Here is a 20820-nt window from a genome sequence, read left to right on the forward strand (position 1 = left end):
CCAATGCCCCTTCCATGGACGAATGAATGTCAGAATGCTTTCCACCAGTTGCGTCAAGCTCTTTTTCTGCACCAGTATTGGGCACTCCAGATTATACTAAGACGTTTACACTCTATGTACACGAGAAAGATGGGTGTGCACTTTCAGTTTTAGTACAGGCACACGGTGACAAGCAACGTCCTTGTGCATATTTTTCAGCTGTCCTTGATCCAGTTGCTCGTGCATTGCCTGGGTGTCTCCGTTCTGTTGCAGCGGCAGCTGCGTCTATTGGCCAGAGTGAAGGGATAGTCTTGTCACACAGACTATTGGTGTTAGTACCCCATGCAGTTGATGCCCTTTTGAACCAAACTAAAACGCAGCATTTAACTAGTGCTAGGCTGCCAGGATAAGAATTGACACTCCTTGACCCTCATATCACCTTGAAAAGATGTTCAACCGTGAATCTAGCTACTTTGTTGCCTACCCAGCGACTCAGTCCCAGTCACAAGAGCCTCATGATTGTATATTCCTTACTGAGGAACAGACAAAGGGTTGTGTCGACTTGCAAGATACGCCCCTCTCAAACATTGATGGGGAACTGTGGTTTGATGGGTCCTGTTTGAAATTACCAGATGGCACGACATCAGCTGCATATGCAATTACAACACTTCAGACGGTAGTTGAGTCAGCTCGTATTCAACAGAATTCAGCTCAGGCAGCTGGGATAATATCATTGACACGAGCATGTGCACTTAGTACCAACTTGTCTGTGAACATTTATACTGACAGCCGCTATGCTTTCGGAGTGGCTGATGATTTTGGGTTACTCTGGAAGGAAAGAGGCTTTCTTACATCCCATGGGATGCAAATAATGCATGGAGAATTGGTACATAATCTTCTGACTGCCTTGACATACCCGAAGAAAATAGCAATGGTTAAATGTAGCGCACACAAGAAAGTGACCGATAAAATAGGACAAGGCAATGCCTTCGCAGGCCACACAGCCCGTGAAACTGCAATGCAGCGAAGCACCACATCCATGTACGTAGTGAAGTCACAGGCTGAACGTTGACATGATGTTAGGCAGGAAGTGCTAGACATGCAAAGATCTGCTTCTGCTGAAGAACTTGAGCAATGGTCTAAAGAGGGAACATTGGATGATGAGGGTTGCTGGCGAAATAAAGACATGACTAAATGGAGACTGCCCACAGCCTATTTATGACCTATGATTCATATGGTACATGGGCCGGCACATGTTGGAGCTTCCTCGATAACGAAATTGCTTACGCAAGTTTGGGAGCATCCAGAAATTGCTGGCACAGCTAAAAAGACAGTACAGTACTGCTTTATTTGTCTCCAGTACAATCGTGGTAAAGGGACACAAACTCCTACAGGAGGGTTTGCTACACCAACTGCACCTTTTTAAGTTTTGTAAATGGATTACATCCAGCTTGAACGCTGTAATAATCTGAAATATGTCCTAGTAGTGGTATGTGCCTTCAGTAAGTGGATAGAGGCGTACCCTACAAAAGATAATACAGCTCTTACTACAGCAAAGGTGCTTTTGAAAGAATTCTTCCACAGATTTGGTGTTTGCAAACTTTTATGGAGTGATAACGGACCCCATTTTATTGGGCAAGTTGTTGAATATGTCCTGAAAGGATTAGGGATTAAGCAGATGTTTCATGCTGCATTCCATTCACAATCAGCAGGGCTAGTGGAGAGATACAATGCTACTCTGAAGCTGAAGCTAGCTAAGATTCAGGCTTCCACATCCTTGAAGTGGCCTGATGCACTACCTTTGGCTTTGTTGTCCATTAGATCAGTGACACATTCACGATCTGGTCTTACACCATATGAGGTGATATTTGGAAGGCCTGTGAATATTTGGGGAATCCCAAAGCCATGACCCATACATGATGTACCATGTGTCTTGATGAGTGACTACTTATCACAGTTGACTGACAGTTTGATATCTATTCATCAACAGGTTCGAGAAGCTCTTCCTGACAGGTCTGAAGGTGAGAGCCATGGATTACGGCCCGGCGACCATGTGATGGTCCGATCCTTCCAGAGGTCGAGCAGCTTGGAGCCTAGGTGGCGCAGCCCAGAGCAAGTCCTCCTGGCGACGAGAACTGCGGTTCGAGTGACGAATTGGAGGAACGGTGCAATCTACTCACTGCAAAAAGGTGCCGTCTACCCTGGTGGAACCTGCTGCCCGGATCGACCATCGAGATGTCCTGGACACAGAGAAAGGCCTAGCCATATCACCTAAAGAACCTGCTGAAGCCTTCCCGGACCATACGATCCCTGGTGTAGCCCGTTATCAACTGCGGCCCCGGAAAGAACCTTCATTGTTGAAAAAGACTGGTTGAGCAACCGTCCTGGGTTAGTAAAAAAACTGAGCTGAAGAGGGGGGATCTTCTGGGTAGTTACAGCCGTCTTAACCCTCAGTGAAGAAACCAACGGCTGCCCAGGACTTTAGAGCTCCAACGATTTTGTTACTTCAACAAGGAGATGAGTATGTCTGTGGAAAAAACATCAACTGCTGCGAGGATCTGTGATAAGAACATAAAGTGCATTGTTGGGTTTGTTATCACTGTGGTCACTATGGCAGTGATAACTTGGGCTGTAGAGGAAGTGGCTCCTGCTCGACAAATACTTACTGCCACTACACAGGCACCAATTGAACACCACTATTTTACTCTCCCTTATCATGAGCAGAACCATAGACAATCTTATCTGAACAATACATTCATCCAGATGTTGCAAAACACCCACAATGCTATGAACATTACTGACTGTTGAGTTTGAGGAATGATGCCAGCTCAACAGGAAAAGGGAGGAACACCTTTCAGTCCTCTTCCCTTTTCCCATAATGGCTCTTGTCAAGCCTGGTTTGCACTTCTATTGGCTTCTCAAGAGGCTAATATTACTGATATGGCTGTAGGAAGAATAAACTATTATCTTAATAAAGAGTGTTATCCTGATGAAGAAGGTGATCCACAAGCTAAAGGGACTAAATGGGAGTGGGAGGAGTACCGACCAGGAAATGCTTCTACACATTATGTTCACCCAAATACAGGAACTGCAAAGGGTAATGGACCATTTGTTATTGCTGTAACTAAAGCTCGAGCAGATCTGTGTGTAAGTAATGTTGGGAAAATTCCAGTAGGAAGAAGCGAATGTACTCAAGTTTTGACCATTGAGGGTAGAAACAACAGTAGCTTTACTTCTTCTCAAAATCTTCTCATAATACATACTTCATCTGTGGGAATAAGGGATACTACCATCTACCTGTTGGATGGTCTGGAGTCTGTTATGTGTCCTTTTTGCTACCTCCTGTGTTTCAGGCACCTGCATCATACCACAAGGACTATCGAAACAGATACAAAAGAACAATAAGTAATGATGAGGTGGACCAGACTGACACTGCACTACAGCAATACGTTGATATCAATTTAGGGCTGTTCTTCTTTGTTGGTGCTGCCTTGAACAGCAGGAAAATCAGACGTTTGACTCGTGTTGTGGAATCTGTGACCAACCAGACAGCTAAGGCACTTGGAAACATCACAGAGGAACTGCAAATTGAAAGGATTGTGGCGCTCCAAAATCGTATGGTTCTAGATGGGGTTTTGGCTGATCAAGGTGGTGCTTGTCGCATCATCAGAAGCAGCTGCTGTACATACATTCCAGATCATGCCCCTTCAGTTTTTGATGCGATCTCCAAACTCCACAAAATTGCTGCTGAGATCCACCCTGATACTGGCACATGGACTTTTGCCAGCTGGTTTTGGACGCTGCTTGTTACCTGGGGCTGGAAACTGTTGACAGTCCTGTGTATACAGTTTGCTATTCTGCTGACATGCTGCGTATGTATACAATGTGGCCAATGCTTTGCTCCATCTGTATTACTGCCTGTACACCTGCTAAACGTGATGTTGCACAAATGAATGCCCACCATATATTAGACAGAGAAATTGATCAATTGATGCGAATCGATGTACATGACGTATATTTAGACTACTCTAGAAAATGAATGTCTTCAGCTAATGCTAAAAGGGTCGTCAGTGGAAATTTGGCAGAGATCGCTGTTAGCATTTAGCTGAAGCCATCTTATTTCCTGGAGCAATTTTAGTTAGCCATGTGCTCGCCATGTGCTCTTTCCTTCTTCGCTGTCATTTGCCCTTGTGCTCTGCTCAAAGAACTGACTATACTTAGCTTCTACTACTCTGCGCATGTCCAGAGGGGTCTGTGGCTGCCCATGCACCTTTTTAGGTCTATTACTGTCAGGATGTTTCTACTAAAGTTAGCAACTGTTAGCTCCTCATACTTTGTTGACTGTGCATTTTTGTATGACCATCTTTGTACGTAACTCTCCTATGTGTGCTTGTACCGCCTTCTTTTGAGCTCCTGTGTGGGTATAAAAGACCCTTGATTCGTCTACTCTGTGTGCTACTTCATACACTACCGAAGGGTGTTGTGTGAATGTAGTTCCACCTCATGAGGTTTAATAAATATCTCTTTGCTATTTCAGTTTCCATGCCAACTTCTATTTACTGGTCTGAGGACTTTTGTGCAGAGAAGGGCGAACCCCTAGCACTGTTAGGCCTTGCTGAGACCCACCTCTACAGCCCCACGTGCTTGTGGTCGCCCTTGACCCTCTGCTGACTTTTTGCTTTGAGGTCAACCCTCTTCACCTCGCTTACAAGCAGCACGGTACACGGTACAATACCACAACCACTACCACCACCACAAGTTCCACCTCCACCAGTACCACCCCCACCACCAATACCACCACCCCACCAGTACCACCACCCTACCAGGACCACTACCACCAACAGTACCGTACCACCACTGCCACCACCACTACCACTACAACCACCAGTCCGACCACCACTAACACAGCAAATACCAACACCAATACAACCAATTTCACCACCACTACCATCACCGCTACCACCACCACCAGTACCACCTCCACCAGTACCACCACCACCAGTACCACTAATACCATCACCACCACCAGTACCACCACCACCACTACAAACAATACCACCACCAACGCTACCAACACCACTGCCACCAGTATCACAACCAGTACAGCCACCACCAATACCACCACCACCACTACCAGTACCACCACCAGTACCACCACCAAATACCACCACTACCAACAACAATAACTACCACCACCGCTAACAATAACACCATTACCACTACCACCACCAGTAAAACACCCACCAGTATCACCAGCACCAGTACAACCACCACCACCACCACCACTACCACCACCACCAATACCAACACCCCTGGTAACATCTCCACCACCACCCCCACCAGGACCACTTCCACCAACAGTAACACCACCACCAATAACACCACCACTACAACCACCAATACCACCACCACTAACACAACTAGTACCACCACCACTATAAACAATACAACTAGTACCACCACCACTAACACCACCAGTACCACCAGTACCAATACCACCACCACTACCACCACAGCTACAAAAACAACAAGTACCATAACTACAATTATTAGTATTACTACTCTGTGGTGATAGTAATAATAATAGTGGTAGTTATGGGACTGGTGGAAAATTACTATTATAAATTACAATACCTTTTAATTTTTCAAAAGGCATTGCCATTTACAATACCAATAGCTCTAAAACTCGCAGTTGCAAGACCTATTGCATTGCAAATGCTTGTTATTCCTTGCTTCAGACCAAAATCTTCTAAATGTGTGTGAAAAATGACATATAAGAAGAGAGTGGTGCTAGGGGCAAGCCAAATCTCACTGAGGCAGACAAAGTTGCATTTGGATTCAGGTAGGAGATAGTTGGCATCAAAGGTGTGCTTCTGTGTTGAATGGCTGTTGATGAGACCAACGTTATGATGGTGTATTATGTTCTGCTCAAGAGGTGAATTTTGTTGATATGATGAAAGGTGGTAATATGGTCTGCTGATGGAAGTTTATCCCTCAGAGAGAAGTTAGTTAATAGATGATGAAGTTGCAGCTATTGCAATGAGGTTGTTGTGGCAAGCAACACCCTTGTTTTGGTGCCCTAAGATATGCCTTAAGAAAAATGTCAGTTGAAGCCATTCTCGCTCATTATGCATCGCCAAGGCCATCACACTCCGAATCCTGGCGCCATGCCTACACAGTTGTGAAGTACAGGGAGTATGCAGAAGGCAGTGTGGTATTCCTTTCCCTTCTACTGAGGATAAAATAGCCACTGCTGAGAGGATGACTAGTGCTGAAAAGCCCGTGGGCATGCTGAGAAAGGGAGGGCTGGCCCTGTGGCCAGAAACAATGTCCAGGAGGACAAACCCTAGTGTGGGGAAACACCCAGAAAAGGTGAACTGTGTTAGTACACCAGTGAGTGATCCATACTATAAGTGGGTCCCCGGGACTCCCTCCATTGTTCCCACCAAGAACTGCACCTCACCATTGATGTGCCCCCTAACGCTTGCTGTGGAAAGGGATTTGGCACTGGCACTGCTGCTGTCGGCTTGAGAAGCTGTGACTGCTTTGAGAGAGCTGATAGGTCTGAGATGAGTGCAACTGCCTGCATCTGCATCGATCAGTGGCGTAACATAAGCCCCCGTAGGCCCCGCGAGACCCTCAGCAAAAGTGGTAGGTGGTGGGCAGGGAGGGAGGGCGTGTACTTGCAGGGCCCCCCCCCCCCAGTTTCGTAATGTTACTGGCATCAACCCATACATGGGTTGCATCTACCTTGCTGTGGGATTTGTGTGCATTGACCTAAATAAGGACCACTACTGCCATATCCATTATCCTGGATAGGGGCTACAACTGACTACGGTTCAGGGATTACTACACTGAAGCCTGCTGATCTTCATTCAGCTGTTCCCCTGGGAAGTCATGCACACTGGAGATGTGGGCTGCGATTGAACTCTCCTTTGATCGTGAGACGAGTGAGTACTGTGGGTCCCCTCCTGCGGCCGGGACAAAGAACTGTAAAACACTGACTTGACCACAAGGACTTGAGACTGTTTTTGTGCACAACTTCAGCAGGAGTATGATCAAAATTACTGAGTGAACATTTAAAAATGTGGGGAACTTTATCTGCATGTGAGCAACATTCATGCCTCTGCTTAAAACTGCTGGGAGGGACTATAGCAATAAGCCCACCTGGGCGAGAATAGCTCATTGAGTAGAGCACGGGTGTAGCGCCCACAAAGAAGGAGAGTTGTGATTAGGAGTACATCCTGTATTTGAAAATGTAATTATGTAGTATTTAGTTATGCTATGTAATTAAAAGTCCCTTCTTTTAAAAAAGTGGTAATCACTAGGCTGAATATTGTGTTGTTGTGTCTGTTGGTTGACTGTTGAGTTCTGATCTCTTGTCCTCTAGCGAATGCTCGCCCTCACTATGCTGAGAGTCACTTGCGGCAAGGATTGTACTTGGCCCAGTTTGCAGACGTGTAGAAGGACGAGCCCCAGGCCATACTGGCGAACAACCTTAAACACCCGGTTAGATCCAGTAGCCACTGTTTGCCTTGTGGCCCTCAGAACTGGGTCCGACACCCATGTACGAAGCAATCAGAGAGGCAGCCGGGGAGTTACAGGCCCTTTTCTGGCTTCCAGGGTTGATGTGGCTGGTGCACAGGAATCCCACCCAGGTTTTGACATCTTAAGCGCTGTACAAAGCAGAACGCCCTCCTTCTCCAGGTCCAGATATCAGGAAAGGCAGCAAAGGGGGTGAGGTGCGAGGGAGTGTCCCTTTCCAGGTAAGGTCACCTGAAGGTCTGTACCAGGTGATGTCGTGCCATTTTGATGTGTAGAGACATGGAGGGGTGGCTGGAGCAGGCATCGGTCTTGCGTTTAGGCATCAGGAAGGTAGAAGAAGCAGGGGAAGGGAGGACGGGGTCCTAGCACAGGAACGGACATAAGGGGTTCGTGAAGGGCTGTAACTGGTAGGACGCCCTGCTTGTCCAGGTGAATACCTCAGGAAGGCAGTAGCAGGTGTAGCTGAAAGGGGCCCCATGCAGAGGCATGGGCGTTTGAAGGGCTCTAAGATTCAAAGGATCCCCGATACTCAGGTAAGAGCACCAGAAGCAGGGGTGGGGGTGGTTAACGTATGGATTGGACTCTTGCCCTTCTGCAGCAGCAGAATGCCTTTCTTGTCTAGGCTGGTGTCCCTTTGCGGTGCGTGTTTTCCGGAGCTCAGCACGTGCCCTTTTCGGCGCAGTCTCTCGCGGGTAGCTCCTGAGGCTGCTGCAGGCAGAGGGTCATTGCCCAGGTGCACACAGTTAGGTATGGACGCCATGGAAAGCTACAGCGGCTAAAGGGAATGGAGAGTTCTTCTAGGACAGGTATGGTCAGCAGCAGCGCTGCAGAAGAATGGGACACCCATATACTGGCCGTCTATGACATACCGTGTTGCCCCCCAGTCTTAGGTACACCACCAGGTTGGTGCTTTATCTGACTTCCCTCCAAAGAGACCTCCCCGGTAGATGTGTACCCTCTGCACGCCTGCCCTGCCGGGGCTGCAGCTGACCCTGCACGGACGGACTCGCGCCGCCTGCCTCCTGTGGCTGCCTCGTCGGTCTGAGGAACACTTGGCATGCACAGCGCGGACGCTCGAGCTGTGACAGGGCTGTGAGGAGGAGTCCTGCGGGCGGTGCCGCGCGCTGCGAGGAGGGTTTCGGTGCAGCTCTTAGGTCGCTCGCGCTCCCTCCTTCCCGCACAGACCTCCTCCGAGCCGAGGGAGCAGCTCCACGCCACGGTCCGTGTCCACTCCCTGACACCCAGGCTTTGGAGCACAGGTGAGCGCGGCGCCGCCGGGACCCATGCTATCAGGGCGGGAAGGGACGCACCCAGGCACGCGCTGATCCACAGGTGCAGCAGGCGCGAGGCCGGTAGTGGCTAGGGCACGCGCTGATCCACAGGTGCAGCAGGCGCGAGGCCGGTAGTGGCTAGGGCGCAGCGCAAGCAGCGCGAGCACACTGCCGACATCACAGCTCCCCCTGTGCATATTTCTGGCACACGTGAAACGCCCGAGAGTGTCTGTAGTGTACTGACAGAGCCACTGCACACTCGAACCCATCTCCATGGCACTGCGCTGCTCCTTGGTGTGTATGAGGGCACTGCGTGCATAGTGCCACTACTTGTGGGAAGGAAGGCAGTGTGCAGCAGTGGCAAAAGAACCTGGTGTCCTAAACGGCAGCTGTGTATTTCTGTACAGGAATGTGTACCTGTGCAGTAATGAGGCACACGGAAATGGGGTATCCCTGGCATCACCACCATGCTTGTTACTGTCTCTTCTCCAGCTCAACCGACCCCTTATACCCATTCATCTGTGTCCTTCGTCTTTACCCCCTGCGGAACTGTAGTTTGCGCGTACAGCGCCTAAGTCTGTTTTCCGTGCTCGGGGACGCAGGAGCTATCTCCCCGATCTGTGCGCGCAGGGACCTCTGGCTGCATATCGAGAGGAAGGAAGTGGAGTTAAAAATAAGTCCCTGCTGCGGCCCCCGGGTTACAGAGGGGCGCATTGTAAGACCTGCCGGCAAGAAAACCAAGCTCTTGGAACATCTGTATGCGGGGACGGGGTGGGAGTGAGTGAGGCATGCTCGGTGTTCAGATGAGACAAAGAGGGGTTTGTGAGAAGAGCCGGCGGGTGCAGCTGGGGTCTCCGAGCCTCCCTGAGCTGTATGTATCTCCATCTGTGAATCATGCAAAGTGTGTGTCTCAAACTGTCTGCAACAATTGTTTGCATGTTGTTCAAGTGCTCCTGCACTTCTCGTTGTGCAGGAGGGACGTGTGCAAAGCTGTATGCTTGTACATGTCCCATTATATATGTCAGTGCTTATATTTGTGCACGTGTTTGTCATTATTGTGTATCTGAGTTACCATACTTGTGTGTGCAATCACACAAACATGGAATACATGAACATGCAGACATGCCTCAACGCACTGAAACTCAACCACAGAACTACATACATGCATACTCACACAGTCACGAATGTACACGCATACTAGATATGAAGGGACATATCTAGTATGCGTGTACATTCGTGACTGTGTGAGTATGCATGTATGTAGTTCTGTGGTTGAGTTTCAGTGCGTTGAGGCATGTCTGCATGTTCATGTATTCCATGTTTGTGTGTGCATGTGTGTCTCTGTTTTTTGTAAATCGAAGCCTGTGTATGTGTGTGAGAAGTGTGTCTGTTTGTTCCCCTTTAGAGTGTGTTTGCAAGTTTGTATCTACTCGTACGAGAATCCAAAGGCCATCAAAACTCAACATGAGTGACGTGGATTTAGGAAAAGCTGAAAACGACTATTTGCTGATTGATTTTGATAGTCAGTTTGATATATAGCGCTGGGATGCTTCCTGAGTCTACGGCGCTGCATTCTGATTAACGCTGATGGTGATGTATGTACTCTATGCCTGCCTGTCTAAAATTCTATATGTATCAGTGCGCAAAACCAAGCCTGTGTGTATGGCTGCACTCCTGTCTGTGAGTGCATGCTTCTGGGCCAGATAGCTGCTGTGTGCTGTTGCCCTCCAATGCAGTTTAATGTTTGTAACTGTGTACACACACACTCGTGCCTATCCTGTTCGCTGGTTACACTGTAACGGGAGCCGGATGCCACCAGGCTGCACCCCTGCCTCCCAGAGGAGACTGCGTTGCCAAACTTGCCACACAAGTTTGCTTGAATCACACAGACACTCAGAGTGGGGCTGTCAAACACTCACTGAAGCCATTTCTGTATGCTTGCTATTGGCACGTTTTCTGGACAAACACGTGGGCTCGTTGCCCAATGCAGCATGTCCACTACTGCAGCATGTCTGTTGTATACATGCATATGACCTTAGTGGCAGGGGTGTTTCAGGCACAGGCCTATGTAGTGTAGCCAATGTGCGTCATATGTCATCAGGCATGGGATTGGCTTGCTCGCTGGATACCTCTATGTGATCTTTGGGGTGAGGATGTTTCGGACTCCGCCCCCTGTAGCAGGTCGCCCCTAGTAATATCTGTCCAGGCATGTGCATGACATGCATGCTTGATGGATGTAGGTGTGTAATCTTTGGGTGTGTGGGTGTTTGAAACTCCGCCTTTTGCAGCACGTTCACTTCAGGATCGTCTTCAGGCATGTCCTTAGTATGTTTTTCTGGATGCACGCACGGGATCCTTGGGCTGAGTGTGTTTCAGAATCTGTCGCTTGCCCACTGTTGAATCACATCTTCAGGCATGTGCTTGGCATGTTTAGTGGATACACGGGTATGATCTTTAAAGTGGGCGCTTTTCAGAATTTGTAGCATGCCCACTGTCGCATTACATCTTCGCGCATATGCTTGGCGTGTTTTTCTTATTTTACACGTATGATCTTTAATGTGGGAGTCTTTCAGAATCTGTGACATACCCTCTGCTGCATCCTATCTTCAGACGTGAGCTTGGCATGTTTGCTGGATAACCACGAGGAATATTTGGGAAGGTGTGTTTCAAAATGCATAGCATGACTGTTGTTGCATGATGTCTTCAGGGATGTGCTTGGCAGTGGCACACTTTACTCTGGGGTTGTGTATGTTCCAAGCTGTGCCGTCTGCATATAGAACGTCTTATATAGCATCATGTCTTCATCAGCCGCGGCCCGTGGAGGGAGTTACGTTGGGCGAAAGGCGGGGCGGGAGAGTGGCAGGGTGGGGGATGCTAAAAACAGCACACACCACCCCAAACATCACACGTGCATGTAGAAAACATGCCAAGAACGTGCACGAACACATGATGCTACAGTACACATGCTACAAGTAGCAAAGTCTAGAACATATATACGCCCAAGGGCCACACGTGCATTTATTTGCAGCAAACATGCCAAGCACATCCTTGGAAACAGGATGCACGAGAAGACATACTATGGATGTCAGAGTCTGTAACTAGCACACATGGCAAACATATGTATGGCGAATGTGCCATGCTCCGTATACTTTGTCAAGTATCGGAGCCTGGCGTATGGGGGCACCCCGCACCCCAAAGCTCTTACTTTCAGAAAGCCTGCCCAGCCGGAGCATGAAGGGTGCCCCCGTTCGCGACCATTGACAAAGTAAAGGGAGTAGGACACGGTCTTTGTGCATGTGCTTGGCATGTTTTCTGGCTGTACCTGCACTCCTTGTCGGCTCTGGCGAGTCAACAGGCTGCAGTGTTCGGGTGGTCGATATCACGGCGGTGCCGCCCTCATCTATGTGCCTAGAATGCCTAGAATACACCCGGGCACAGATCTGCGTGATTTCCGGCAGCAGGGAAGGGGGCGGGCGGGGGATATTCAACACCCTTGATAGACCAGACTAGAGAATGGAGGTGGTGGTTACGGAGGTGAGTAATATTGCACTGACAGTCCTCTCTGAAGGCGATCGCATACAGCCGTAAATTAACTCTGCCTTCAACTATGTCGTGTTTTTGGAGGGGGTACAGGTTTGCATTAGTCACGATGAGAACTGCTCTCGCTTCTTAGTCTAGTGTGACCTCCCCTACCCACGCCACGGGTGAGTTAGTCCGTTAAAAGCCCACGCGGAGGGCACAATTTGCTCTCTGAGCCTTCGGACTTATATACCCGTTCTTAGGGTGTCCCACCATTACTGGGTTCGGATCTTGGACGCACTCCCCAGATAATACTAGTTATTGTACGCCAGGGACAAGGCTAGTATCTCACACATTCTATACTCCATCTGCACGTGTGATCCTTGGCAGCGATGGTGCTCCCTATAGGTGCCCAGTTCCTTGGTTTGATATGGAGCACTGGTGTGAAAGGGGATGGATACAGGCCAGATCCATCCCCCAGTCAATGCCCAATGATGCCAGCTATACATGTCAGTGCGCAATGGTGCCAGATACATTCACAATTCATGCCAAAACCTGTACTTAACATGCATTCTGGAAGCAGAAGCTTAGCAGACCTTGCTTCCCTGTGGATCACCTGTGGGTGTGATAACTGTCTCTCACTACCCCCTTTATATGTGTATGCATATCACACTTGTCGAAGCTTGAATCGATCTAAGTCTGGATTCCTTTGTGAGTCAAAATATTTGTGCAGCGCTGTCACAGCACTGCTGTAGTCGGTGTTCTCTGATTTTGGAGAGGTTTCTGAAGAGATAACATATATCGCTGCCCACTGTAATGGAACAGTAACCGTTTTGTTTCACCATCAGTTTCTTTAGCGTCTTTGAAGTAGTTATGCAATCTGGCAGCACAGATATGCTTTCTGAGTGCTGCAGTTAGTCGCTGAGTTCACTAAATGGGGTACAGGGTTCCTGGTTCCTCCTACTGGATGCGGTGCTGCTAGGTTTTAGGGCGGTGTTTCTGCCACAGGCGTTATCATCTTTTCATGTGTTTGGCTCATTCTACCTATATTGCTACTGTTGGCACAGGAGTCTGTTTGTGCTGTGGCCTGGTGGCGCGTCTGGGCTTGTTGCAGAGGCGGAGTGGCCTATAGGCAGGGCCACTTGAATTATGTGGCAGGGGAGGGACAAATTATGACGCAAGAATAGGCAAATTATGCAGCAATACACAGCACATTTTGAGATAGTATTACTTCATTATTTTGTAATTTTTAGGTCTCGGCTAGATAGCACATGTGCTGTCTTGAAGAAACGTGTTGTGTTCTATCTGTGGGCTTACAGACCGTCCACCTCATACCATTGGTAAACTTTAGCATCACTCATTTTCTTTGATGCCATTCATCATAGCATGCAGGCGACATGCCCTCTTCCGGTGTTTTGCACTCCCATAGCGAATGGACCACATGTTATCTTACACTGCTCCTAGTTTGCGGAGAAATTTATTTCTTTGTTTTCAAGCACTTCATAGGAGCACTTGTGTTTTCAGGCTGTCTCCCTTGTACACACACACATGCCACTAAAAGGCATGCGCTTGTACATATACAAATGAATTTTTTAAAAAATTTGTTAAAACACGAACAGCACTTTACTTCTATTTTTTTGCATGATCCACCAGTATTGGAGAGCTTGCTCCGTTTTCTTTCTTGCCATAGCGCGATCATAAATCAATGGTATTGAAGCACTTTAAGTGCTCACCAGTTACATTATGCATTGACACATTCATTTTTGTCACTGATCCTGTTTCAATTAAGGTTTTATATCCCCGCCGTTGCTTGCCCAGCTTCCCATTCCCACCTACTTCCCTGCTTGTCCCGTCCTCCATCTTTGTTAATCTTGTTAACACTGTCTAGGAAATAGTTGCAACTCATTAGTACCAATTTATCATTCAGACACAGCAATACTCTACAGAAAGATGACTCGTCAACCTTTGCAAAGGGCCTTCCGCTGTTTGGCAACATATATCGCTATGTTTTCACTAACTTTTGAACCATTTGAGCGAGAAACTATTTTTTATGTTAAAATCTGCAGAATATTTAGCAGATGCTCCATTAATTGGCAAATGCAGCAAATCTTTAATCATGCGAAAATCGACACAACAGCACAATCTCATAATTCTAGCGGCCCCGCCTATAAGGCAATCAGGCAGTGCCGGTCGGGCTGGTCTGAAAGGTCAGTGTGTGGGATATTTTTTGGCTATTTGTGGGCCTGTTTTGGAGTCTGTTAGGCCAGTTTTTACTGTTGATTTCCCCGATACTAAAACAAACATTGCCTGCAGCAAGCTCAGATCGTTTGGTATTTGATACCTTGCAAAATACTTATATGGCATATCTTTACAAGCTCAAAACTACCCAATTTGACACTTCTTTAGCTTTCTAATTCACAGATGGTGGGTGCTTTTATTTTGGGGGCTGGGTCTATTTTCTGTCCCATTCCAACTCTGGTTTGTTGCACACTTGATGTTTTATTGCCTGAGGTAGACCTCCTGTTTTGTAGTCTTGCTCTGTTCCCTTGCACTGAACACTGTGCGCGTGGATGCTTACAGTAATCAAGGATGGGGGAGGGATAGGAGCCTTTGCAGTGATTATGTTGTAATCAGCTTCATGCTGTGCCTCCTGCCCACCTGCCAAGTTTTCGTTCAGCCTATGTATGACATGTTTACAGTCTCTGTGTGTGTATGAGTGACATTCTACTGCCAAATGTGTGACATTTTGAGTGACTCTTTCTCACAAGTGAATCCATGATGAGAATTTGGGTACCTTATGGTGAGATTTCTGCTATTTGGTCCACTTTTATTACACAGCAATAAACATAAACAGAATAAGGCAGTCCTATTGGTGTTGCCAGAGGTTGCCATCACTATCAACCAAATAAGTAATAAGGTCCTTACCACCGGTGAACCACCACTGCTCAAAAACGGTGTCTGTGAACTAATTTATATGACTACTTAACTTTCCACTTAGTTCTCTTACTTTCTGTAAATGCTGAGCCAAGACGCTGCCTGCTCTACAGCTACACGGCAGTCAGTTGGTGTGAGTGTCCGTTCTAGCACAACAGCAGCGGGAGGCTCAGGCGTGGTTACAGTCAGGCTTCTGATGGTCAGTTGGGACCCCCGTTAGTGGTTTAGGCTGGCGAGCTTTGCAGGGGGAGGACCTGCTAGGGACATGGTGAGCTTCATAGATTGCACGAATCACTGACAGGCTTCACATGTGCGAAGTCTTTGATCTCTTGGTACTGTCCATTGCTCCATGCACCACGTTGGCCAGTGCCTGCACTACCCGCTTGACCGCCTGTCTGAGGTGCCTGTCACCAGCAGACTTCACTCAGGGGTTGTGTGCGCAGTGCCATAATGTCTGGGTAGGTGCAACAATCTGCTCATGCAGCCTGCATCCTGCCAGGACCAGTGATGATGCAACGGGCCCAGAGGAAAACATTGGGGGGAAAATTTAAGGGACATTGCTATGAGACAGTTTTAAGTTGCTCTGTATAATGATTTGAATTTCTTACGATGATCGCGTGGCTGGTAAACACTATGCAAGTGTTATTTTTATATATTTAAATTACTGTGCATTTCAGATATGAATATTTTCTTCTCCGGTAATAATCATGGTTAATAGAAAAATAATTGAAGGACTCCGCAAACATCTAACATTATGGACTTGCACAAAAAGAGTATGAATTTGTGTTGATAATTTACCATGATCATAAGTGGCAGTGATGTTTGTTCAAACAGGAGCCCCACCCGATGGATGGTCAGCAGCCATACGTGTGAAGAAGCTGGGCGGGCTGCCTGAGAGCGCAGTTTCTTTTTTGCTACTCTCCACAGAAGGAATTAAAACATTGTACCCCACTGACTGTCTAGGTGGAAGATCACAATCACAATGAGCTCTCATGCAGGAAAAGAGGGCGGTGCATAAATAAAGCACTGCACCCAGGCTGCTTTTGGAGAGCCTAATGATCTTTCCCACAGTGTCAGGGAGCTCTGTATGCGTGACTAAGGCATTTTATTACGGTGATACGGACACCAGCACTAAAATGTGTTAGTCTAACTCTTGATGCGTGGTACTTGGAAAAGGCTGTTGTTAACCCACGGCTTATTCTTCTTACCGCTAAATGTGTTGCGCTCTGGATAGACTTGGCTCTGTGATGGCGCAGTACTGGAATCAAGGTATGCTGGTGGCCCTCTGGTCCCTGCGATGGCTTTGGGTTACGCGTACCATGTGTGTAGATCCAGTGTGTAGAGTCAGAGATGCTGGTGTCCAGCAGGCAGGCTGCGCTGGCCTCAGGTCGGTTTCTTTTACCTGGTGGGCTAAGGATGCCTCACCTTGTTGTGGAAAAGTAAATTTTGCCATGTTCTGTGTCCCTACGCCTCATCCATCATATGTTATGTGTGCATGACCAATATGCATATGTTATTCCCCATGTCTGATTAATGACGCAATTACAGTTGTGTCCACCTCTGGTATGTCATTTTCCAGTCCTCGTGAATACTACGAATATCAGGCCTATGTAAAATTATGTTGCCACGTTTCTCAGTGTGCACGTTATTCCATTATAAAGGCCCCGTTTCCAGGCCTCAAAAGGGCCCGGACCCTGGATTCAGCTCCTGTCTCCTGAAAGCCTCGCTGAGGAGCGATACAGCCCCCACCTGTATCCTCGACCCTTCACTTACTTCCTGCCTCGCAGTGCCCGGTGTAGCTTGGCTCTGCCTCTGAGTCTGCCAAGAGTATGTTATGATTCCAGCTATCAGTTCAGTCCTCCTTCTCTGCATTCCTGAGCTACTGAACTGCATCAATAGTTTCCGTCATTGTCTAGCCTATTCGGCTCCACGTTAGAGAAATACTGTATTTTATGGTCATTTAGTATTCTTCATCACGTACTACATGTAGAATAATGCATGGTCCAGTCTTAGAATCAAGTTAGCCTTTCCCCTCATGACTTCTAGTTTATATCAACATGTTCCCTAAACATCAGATACCAGATAGGGTTTAGGTACATGTCGCTCCGACCCTCCAGACTCTAGTCTCTGCTCCTAGCACAGAGTTCGTAGCCCCCAGCTTCTCCTAGTAACACGTCATTGCCAGTTTTCGCGCACCATTAGGTTAGAGGTCCCGGCTCCTTAGGTAGCCCCCTCCTATGTCTCCGCCCATTCATGACATATTCTGTTACGTTTGCACCACATGTCTATGTATACTCCCAGTTACACCTCTTTTTACTGTTATCTTTCGCGACTGCTACGCGTCATGCCTTTCTGCTCCACCCACTGCTACGCCTACTGCAATGTAATGCTATGTGTTCGCGCTATGTATATATGCCTGTGTTTTGTTACTGAATGTTAGCGCGCTCATCCCAGACCTAGCCCCAGCAGCTGCTGGGCCTCTTTTCCCCTGCTGGGCCCCAGTTGTCCTGCTGGGCCCTGTCATTCTGTTCCTATGCAGGTTGTCCTGATCCTGTCCTTATGCTGTAATAAACCTGCAGAAACTCCTACTACCTCGAATCTTGACTCTTATTTATTGAGCTATCTGTTATGCTATAAGTCTAGTCAAAAATAGGGTATTATTTATTTATTTACCACATAATGGCGCCCGAATAGGGACTTGCCCTTTCCCCACGCGTCGGTGAAGCCACGCCGACCCCCTGACCCTCTGCAGTCGTGACGGAACTCTTCTGCGCAGTGGCAGATATTTCTGCTCAAGTATCCCTCAGGCCCACGGAGGAGACGGAGGAGGCGGTCCAGCATCCGAACGAGACGGTGGAGGAACGCGGCGAGTCCCGACCAGAGCCCAAGCCGAGAGTCCAAGGTCCGAGGTATCCGGAGGCCCACCTGTAACTGAAGTCCGAAGTCCGAAGTCCGTCGTCCAGTCCAGTCCGAGGCCTTCCGTTCCGTGCTGCCCGGTGAGTACCATTGCTGGGGTAGTATCTAGACAGGACCAATTTAAATTGACTCCTGGTCCATGGGTTGGTGGTGCCCAGACTCACAAACGAAGTGTTCACCTAGGTGGATACGGGTCCTGATGTGTCCCTTTATGGGACCGGTATGTTCCGTACTGTTACAGCAGTGCATCCAGTAACTCTAGTCTGTTCCGTTCTCGAGAAAATCTGTTCTATTTCTGTTCTCAGTATTCCAGGTAATATTCTGTTCGAACTGTTATTTATAATGTTCTTCATGTAATTTACTGTTGTGGTATGAGTGCGATGTGATTTCGTGTTTTTTATTGTGTATTGTATTGTGTCCAGATTACAGTTCAGTCATGCCTATATTTTCCAAGTTACGTCAGTTAAAAACTAGAAAGGGTCTGTTAGAGGAAGCAGTTCCTGTCCCGCCTAGGGACAGTCCAGGTCATTTTATGTATCAGAAACATGGCATAAGCGCCATATTGTATCTAGATTTATGGGTAGAGTATACCAAACAGTTAGAAGAAAAGTATAGATGGCCCGTATCGGGTACATGGGATGCTGAATGTATCATGCGAGTAGAAGAAGCATTATGGAAAAAGAAAGCCAGACAGTCACAGAAAGATGCCATCGAGTTATGGCGTAAGGAAGCGCATAGAAGAACGGAAAAGGAAGTCAGAAGGTCGGAGTTAAGTAGAGAATCCCAGGAACGAGCCCAAGAAAGAGAATTAATCGAGATAGGTGAACAAGTCAAAGCCGAACAGTCAGACAGACAGAGGCATGCCCTTATTAAGGGTATGTATCCTCTCCTTGCCGAAGGTTTGCCAAAAGCGACCCCAGAGGCATCCAGTAATTTCCCGCCACCATTAGTTCCGACCAAGCTACGTAACAAACCGACCGCAGCTGATATTTTTTTTTCGTCCTATTTGGACGACACAGTCCCCGAATATGCCAATCCTGTTCGCGCTCCGCCAGTCCCTGTAAACCAGGTAATTCATGCTCCTCCGGACACCGGAGTACCTGTTACGGTACCCCCGGTCCAGCCTACAGTTCCATTTCCCACTCTGCCAGGACGTAGAGCCTCAGTAGACGACTCCAGTTTAGGGGCCGCAGGAGGAGCTACTCCTCAAACCCCGCCGCCACACAAGCGTTTATCGGCACTCGAATTACATGCTCAAGCATCACAGCGTACTCCTAAAAGTAATAAGTCTGTCACAGAAATCAGGCAAGCCCTTAACGAATGTGTCTATGATCCAGTTCCAGGCGAATATACTATGGTTTTATATTCCTTACGTGTAAGGAGAGTGACCGAGTATCTAGTCACCTTGCCGAATATGAAAGAAGATCTAGACAGAATATATCGTTTCATCCGTACAGGGGATGATCCAGAAAGTATTGGCGAGATTATGTCTCAAAGGAAAGCCGAGATTCAGCTCATGATATTAAAGTTCCTGATCAATTGTCTAATAAGAGAACAAGATTACCCGTCTAAAGATCCCGCCGAAATGAGAATCCTGACAAGGTGGAGTGATAATATAGCGGAGGGTAAGCACAAGACCGTCAGTGCCATGGAGAGTATGTACAAGAAAATCCGTAAAGAAATAATAAGGTTACACGACCAGCGTAAAGCAGCACAAGTAAGTGAGAAAGAAAGTATCTCTGATCCTGAAGAGGAAGACGAGAATCCCGCCAGAATAGCGTATGTAGGAAAATCTAGATTTCCAGATCGCCATTTACGCCTAGAACCCAAGTCTGTTTTTCATCATCCAGCACCAGAACAAGGTTCTCTAGAACAAGTATTTCAAGCTACCGATCACATTCTGAAATCACGAGTCGGTTATAGTGAGTTAAGTACCATGCATGAACAAGAACTAGCCCGATCAGCAGTCCGATGGATTACTGATTCTACCACTTTTCCAGATGAAATAGTGGCACAAATGTTTCTGAAACTGCCCCCAGCCGAGCAACGACTGGTGGGTATGTATATGATCCAGCACCTCATTACTCTGTATGAGGGTCAACATTCTGATCCAGGCCCGTTGCACGATATCCTGAACGAGTTACTCCAGTATAGATGGAGAGGTCTAGGTACTGATTTAATAAGTGTCATTCTAGAACAGCGTCACAAGTATAGAACGTTCTTGAACCCGCATTTTGTTCATGTCTCACCCCCAGAAAATAAGCCATTCTACATAGACAGACAGAATCCGTTACGAGAAGTCCACCCAGTCCAAGGGGCGGGTGGCGTAATGCAACGAGTGTTTGTATACACTCCAATATCAAAGATGGAACTTCTTGAAATGAAGAAATTAATTCCCTGTCATGACAAAGATCCAGCAGGGTTCCATAGAGAATTAAAAGACATGCTCCGTATGGGAGAATACACTTACCCAGACATCATTAAAATGTTAAAGGTCCTGTTACCCGCAGGGGTGTATGAAAAGTTAAAGGAAAAAGAATGGGAGGTGGGAGAGAAAAAGATCGATTGGGCAGCTCTAGAAGCTGAAGACAAGGCACGAGTACCAGGTACCGGTCTTGGAGATAAATGTAAAGAATTACCAGAATTATTGATTCAA

The 20820-nt window shown here is 47.5% G+C and overlaps 1 protein-coding gene across 4 annotated transcripts in view; it reads left to right on the forward strand.

The window, feature by feature from the left end:
• Positions 1-7845: 7845 nt before the first annotated feature.
• The window catches only part of LBHD2 (LBH domain containing 2), a 341263-nt gene continuing 328288 nt past the window's right edge, over positions 7846-20820 (forward strand). The window contains exon 1 of one of the 4 annotated variants that reach the window (XM_078660227.1): positions 7846-8057. The gene's annotated coding sequence lies outside the window, so the exon portion shown is untranslated. Of the gene's footprint in view, positions 8058-8204; positions 8331-8576; positions 8784-20820 lie in introns of those variants that run through there. The other 3 variants (XM_078660226.1, XM_078660225.1, XM_078660228.1) reach the window with 3 other exon arrangements.

The sequence above is a fragment of the Lissotriton helveticus genome, chromosome 9 (genome assembly GCF_964261635.1).
Source record: "Lissotriton helveticus chromosome 9, aLisHel1.1, whole genome shotgun sequence".
Taxonomy (NCBI): Eukaryota; Metazoa; Chordata; class Amphibia; order Caudata; family Salamandridae; genus Lissotriton; species Lissotriton helveticus.